Source organism: Ursus maritimus, unplaced genomic scaffold (genome assembly GCF_017311325.1).
Source record: "Ursus maritimus isolate PB19 unplaced genomic scaffold, ASM1731132v1 scaffold_22, whole genome shotgun sequence".
NCBI lineage: Eukaryota > Metazoa > Chordata > Mammalia > Carnivora > Ursidae > Ursus > Ursus maritimus.
In genome coordinates, this window is record NW_024424675.1 from 22,939,187 (window position 1) to 22,945,702 (window position 6,516).

The following is a 6,516-nucleotide window of genomic DNA, read 5'->3' on the forward strand; positions in this document are numbered from 1 at the left end:
CAAGTGCATACCCGGTACTTCAAGCTAGTTTTTTAAAAAAGTGGTTTATGTGAGATAATGGGTTTTTGTGAAAAGATAATTTCAGTGTGCAATTCCTTTCTGAATCTCACATAGTTACAATATATTTCTTGTGATGAGAGCTTTTAAGATGTGCTGTCTGCAGCTTCCAGATACACAAGATTTTAGTCACCGTGCTGTACATTACCTCTGCAGGACTAAGGACTGGGGATTCGTACCTTCTGACCATCTTCACCCATTTCTTCTCCTACTTGATATTCCCTAGTTTTTCTTTGTATTGTGACAATTTTGTCCTTTTTTTTTAAAAAAGACTTTTATTTATTTGACAGAGAGAGACAGCGAGAGAGGGAACACAAGCAGGGGGAGTGGGAGAGGACGAAGCAGGCTCCCAGTGGAGGAGCCCGATGTGGGGCTCGATCCCAGGACCCTGGGATCACGCCCTGAGCCGAAGGCAGACGCTTAACGACTGCACCACCCAGGCGCCCCTGTCCTTCTTTTTTAGTTGAAGTAATCCCTACACCCAGCCTGGGGCTCCGACTCAGCGACCCAGAGATCAAGAGCTGCATGTTCCGTCTGAGCCAGCCAGGTGCCCCCGCCAATTTTGTCTTGTAAAAAATATATATATAAGGACTACTCTCTGGCTATAGTAGAGGTGATCTGTAAGTCCTCCCATGCTGAATTAACTAGAAATGCTGTCTAAATTTATTTGCATGCTGAGTTAGGCTCCCTAGAAAAATCTGGGACTAGAAGAGGGAAATAGAAATGAGCAAACCTGTAAACTAAGGGATGTTTGAGACATTTAAGGAGAAAACGGAAACTTTTCAGTAAGGTTGGCAGGCTTGCCCTAGCATATATAAGCGCTGCTGCTGCTGCTTTTTTTAAAGATTTTATTTATTTGACAGAACACAAGTAGGCAGAGGGAGGGGCAGAAGCAGGCTCCCTGCCGAGCAGAGAGCCAGGACATGGGGCGATCCCAGGACCCTGATGCCCAACTGACCCAGCCACCCAGGCACCCCATGAGCGTTTATGCTAAAGCTGTGATGATTAAGAGGGGCAGCAAGGGATAAATATCAAAAGGAAAAGTGAGCCCGGAAATATTCTGCATATATAGGGGAACTTTTTAAGAGAAATGGAGTTGGGACATAAGCATCATTACATGTATTTGACTTGACTTTATAGGGAAAAATGAGATGCCTACCTCCTACCATATACAAGTAACTTTATTTAAATTTTTTTTTTCTTGAAGATTTTATTCATTTATTTGAGAGAGAAAGCGCACATGAGCAGGGTGAGGGGCAGAGGGAGAAGCAGACTCCCCGCTGATCAGGGAACCCGATGCCAGAGTCAGTCCCAGGACCCTGGGGTCATGACCTGAGCCGAAGGCAGACACTTAACTGACTGAGCCACCCAGGCCCCCTTACAAGTAACTTTAGATTGACTAAACTTGAATGGGCATTTTCAAAGGAAGAAATGTTTCTTGGACAGCATCCGACTGTAAACGTAACGCGGGCATATGGTAGTTCACTCACAAGCTACACTCCCAAGAGACCTGACTTTTTACAGTTCGAGAAAAAATGCTGGAGGAACATGGCTTAATGCATATGTTAACATTAACCACTGCGATTGTGTTATTGTACGGACTTTGACTCCACACAGCTTCATCTCCTAGTTGGTACCTCGCTCACTGTCTGTCACCAGCATCACACAGTACGGCTGCATGGGATTTAGCTGGTTGCCTTTGTTGACCGCTTTTGCCATGACAAACAGGGCAGTAGCGACCATCCTTGCACATAGGTCTTGGTGAGAGCTTTGGGCTGGGTCAATTGCTAGCCGTAGAATCCTGTGTGAGAGGATATGGACACTCGGCATTTGGGATCATATTGTTGGGTTGCCATCTCAAAGGCTGAATCTCTGTCCCCACTGCCTCCGTATGTGGACAGTTGAGATTTAAGGCATTGGTATAACAGGAGTAGCCTACTGTGAGGGACAGCACCAAGGGGGTGGCCTTACCGAATATTGGTCTTTCCTTCCCTTACCCCCTGGGGGAGAGGGCAGAGGGTTCTGTGGCTCTAGCTTTGCTAAGGGACACATGGCCAGGGGAGGGGGTGTGGCAGCTCTCAGAATCCTCAGCTCCTTAGGCTGCCCCACCCATCATTGTCTGAGTTACCAGTGGTTTCCTCTTGCACATTTGCACGCCCTTCCAAGAGTCACCCAAATAACTGTAGGGGAACAGGGCTGAGTGCTTTTGTTTATAGGGCAAAAAGCTTGACTCGAAACTCCAGTTGAAGTCGCTGTGTCTTTTCGGATCTTTCTGTATGCCTAGTTTTTTCTTTTTAAGATTTTATTTTTCAGGAATCTACACCCAAAGTGGGGCTCAGACTCACAACCCCGAGATCAAGAGTTGCAAGCTCCACCAACTGAGCCAGCCAGGTGCCCCAGTTTTTCTTTTTCTGTGAATTAGCTAAAGGGTAATTTAATTCCAATGCACCGAGGAACATCTAGGTGTTTTGTTAGTATATTGCTAATGGGAGCAATGCTGTAAGGAAAAGATTCCTATAGCTAGTTTTTTACACTTGTCCAGTTAGACTTCTGCATGGATCAATTGTAATAATTCTGATCAACATACCAATACCCAAGGTTTGACTGTACAGTGACACTGGTGCATGCGACCATGGCCTAAAGGCACTGAGCAATCCTCCACACTCCTCCTGAGTCACCCAGGATGAAGCGATGCCTCCCTTTGAGAGGCAGAGCTGGGAAGTCTGGTGAGATGGCACACAAGAATGTGGGCGCTCCAGCTTCTCGGGTTGTATCCTCTGCTCTGGGATCCCTAGCGCCAACCACCCAGGGCATTAGGTGGGGTCATTTCGTTTCACAAATGTTAAGACCTTGAGGGCTTTTTCATTCCAGCTTTCCTGTGAATCTGGCTATTTCTGGAATTTAGCAAAGATTCCTAAAGATCAGGCAAAGGCCCTGAACCCTGGGCCGCTGTGTCCTGCCACCAGCCAGGTGGGCAGCCTCTCTCCAGCCCCCTTACCTTTGTACTTAACTGTTTCTGCTGCCTGGGTTAGCCCCTTTCTCTCTCTCACCTGGGCGAGGTCTCCCTCTCCAGGCTTCACTTTCATAACTGCCCTTAGCATATTTTAAAATGTCTTTAAGGTCTGGGCTGGTAGGTTAGGCCTAAATCTCCATCACTCAGCTGCTGTGCAAGCCTGGGCAAGCAGTCTGCCCATCTGCTTCCTCAGCTTCACTTGACTCATTTGCAAACTGGGAGACCCTGAGAGCAAGCACTCTCTTTGGGTGAGATACATAGTAATTGCTCCATCTCAACTATTTTGGAATCTTGGACAATGGGAACAGCTGGGAAAGACTTGAGCAGTCGAGGTGGGGAGGATTCAGTAGTCTAGATTTCCCTCGTGCAGCCTGTGGAGAAGGACTTTTTTAAATAGGGGAGCTGGGACTATATTTCAGCCTCCTTTTCTACTGCACCAAATCTCTAAGCCCTGGGGGACTCAGGGAGGGCCAGGGATGCCCATGTGGCCCACCCTTCCACCCATCATGCCCACCATCCCCCCTTCCTGTATTGTGCATTTAATTAACACAATTACCATTTACAAGGTGCTGTGAAATAGCTCTGTTCCTGGTGCCAGCCTGGAGGAAATGAATGAAGACATTTCTCAGCTTTATAGCTGGTTTGGGGGGGGCAAGTCCCTGGGCCTCCTCCCTGAGTCTGATTGGGGGTGCCACCCATCCTTCTGTCTGCCACATTGCATTTGGACACGTCTGACCTGGTTCAGTTGGGACACAGGCACCCTGCACTAATGAGGCAGAGCCTTGCCGGGAGAACCTTGCGGGTAAGCCCACCCCGCACTGCTGCCCGCCCCTGAATCACGTGCTGGACCCCAGCCTCTGGGAAAGGGTCAGAGTTCACCCTGCATCACAAGATTAGACCATCACCTCTTGTGAAGGTAAACACTCAGCTGGCGGATCCTGTCCCTCGGCCATGAAGTTCTGTAGCCCATAGGATGGGTGATGCATTGTTCCTAAAACTAGAATTATCAGCTGCCTTGTCTGGGGCACAGCAGTTAAGGCACGTGCCCTGGACTGCCTAGGCGTGAGTCTTGGCGCTGCCGCCTCGTTGGGTGACTTAATTAATTCATCTGAGCCTGCTGAAAGCAGGTTGATAACAGGACCTGTCTCAGGATTGGGTAGGAGTTAAGGGTGGTTTGTACTGCCCTTAGCTTAGGGTAGGGACCCAGGAACCGTTCTTAGGCTAGCGTGGCAACCATTCTGGAAAAATCCCTCAGGAAGGTGCCACCTCTTTCAGGGAGGTAACCCAGCCAGTTTATCCTCCAGCGCTGGAATAATGACACTAGATGAAGAGGTTGGCTTGTCTTGGGGGCCACATTATCCAGGAAGTGGTGGGAAGAGTTGAGGGTGATTTGTCTCTATCATTACACACCAGTTTCTGATGCTTATTTCTTCCTGTTGCCAAGAGCATGTAGTTAAGTTTGTGAGTTCTCTCATAACTTTTTAGGCACTTGAACACTTTCAACAAGCCCCATTGGTCCAGTGTGTATTATGTTGCTTAACCCTGTGCCTCCGTTTGTGCATCTGTAAAACAGATCACATGGACACATTTAAAGATTAAATGACCTAATACAGGTAAAGCACAGAAGAGTGTTGCATATGTGGTAGTGAATACTGAAAAAAATTACTGTATCATTAGGTGAAAAGATTCGTGCATCTATGTGAGGAGGGCCAGATTATTACTTTTTGGAGCAGAAGTGTATTGAGAGAAGCCTTCCTGACTTTAACCATGTGGTTTTGAAGTCTGAGCAACCGGGAGGTATATGGTAGGGATGGGGAGGGCTTCCAGGCGGAGGGGGCCTCAGCAGCACGTGTCTGGAGGCAGGCTTTGTTCCTCCTGTGAGTAGAATGTGGTCAGGGCGGGGGAGAGGAACTGCCCTGGGTATCTTTGAGTGGGCGCACGTTGTGGACAGTGTGTGATGGGCAGTAAGGCAGCAAGGGAAGTTACTGTAAATGCAAACCCAGGGCAGTGAGGACGACAGGGAAGCAATTTTGTATGAAATCACACGATCAAGTAATGCAGTTGAAAGGAGGATGTTTTTGTTGCCCGGGTGGCCCAGGACACTTAAGAGTTGTTTGATTTCCTTCCTTGCCTGAACCTTCCTCCAGTGCCCATGGGCCTAGTTCCTCGAGGTAGGAGATTTTTTCTGAATGTTGACGTCTGGCTTTGGGAAGGTGCTCTGCTCCCATGTGTGTCTGGTAGACGGGCGGACAGGTTGGCACTGCCGAGGCCCTGGGGGGAAGGCCTGAGGTAGTTAATCATTGGCCACTCTGGGCTGCAGGCTCCACCTGGGCCTGTCTAGGAGGGAGGCTCCTGACTGACAGTTAAGGGCTGTCTAAGGGAATCCTGGGCCCTAGAGTAGTGGGAAGTAATGGCCCTCAGTTTCAGCCTCTGTCCTGCTTGCTACCAGCTCCTGAGTAGAAGCCCTGGCTGCCCCTTCCTCCCCTCAGCTTCTGTGGACCGTTGGTGTCTTGCACCCGTGACCCAGCCTCCCACCCTGTGTTAGGCCACGCAGGTTATTTAGTCACTGGTTTGGCCTGGGGCAAGACACTGGGAATTAATTATTACTTTGAACCACACTCCAACGGTTTTCCTGGGATTTTGGCTGCTTGGCCTCACAGGATCTGGCCATAGTTCAGCCAGCCTGTTCTTCTGGGTCAGGGCTTGGCAGTGAAAGGGGCTGAGAAGCAGCTGATTGGGCTAGGTAGGTATTCCTCTTTTCCCCTGGGCTGGTGAGATTCCTTAACAGGTACTGAGAGAAAACAGACCAGGAAGTGTGAGCCTGCACACCTTGGGCCATGTGGGGTAAATGCCACACTGTGCTGAAGATAAGTGTACATTTAGAACCAGAACAGTGCTGTTTTAATTTGCATATAATCACCCAGGGATCTTTGGAAAATGTTGGTCTTGACTTTGTAGGTCTAGGGTCATGCCTGAGATTTTGTAGCTCTTACCATCTCCCAGATGATTTCCTGGTCCCTGGGCCCTATGGGGAATACAGCCCAGGTCTAACGGCCCCACGCCCAGGCTTGGGGATGGACAGATGCCCAGGCTTGGGGATGGACAGGTGCGGAGGATGAAATTGGCACCCCAGGTGACGTTGCATATCCACCTGGGGGCGCTGCAGTACAATTCAGACAGAGCCCCACATCACCCCCTAGTGGATGTGGTTCCCCATCACCACTGCAGTCTGCAACCCTGTAGCCTTGATGCTTCTAGAAGATACCCGCGGAGGCTGGTGTGGGTCATGTGGTACTGTGCGGTGAGTCCCCAAGATGGGGCGTAGGGCTGGGAGTGCTCAGTGCTGATAAGCAGCCGTTGGCCAGGAAAGCTTTTTCCAAGACAGGGTCCAGAACAATAGGGTGTGGCGCCAAATAGCTCTGGAGCAGTTTGGGGGAAACTAAGGG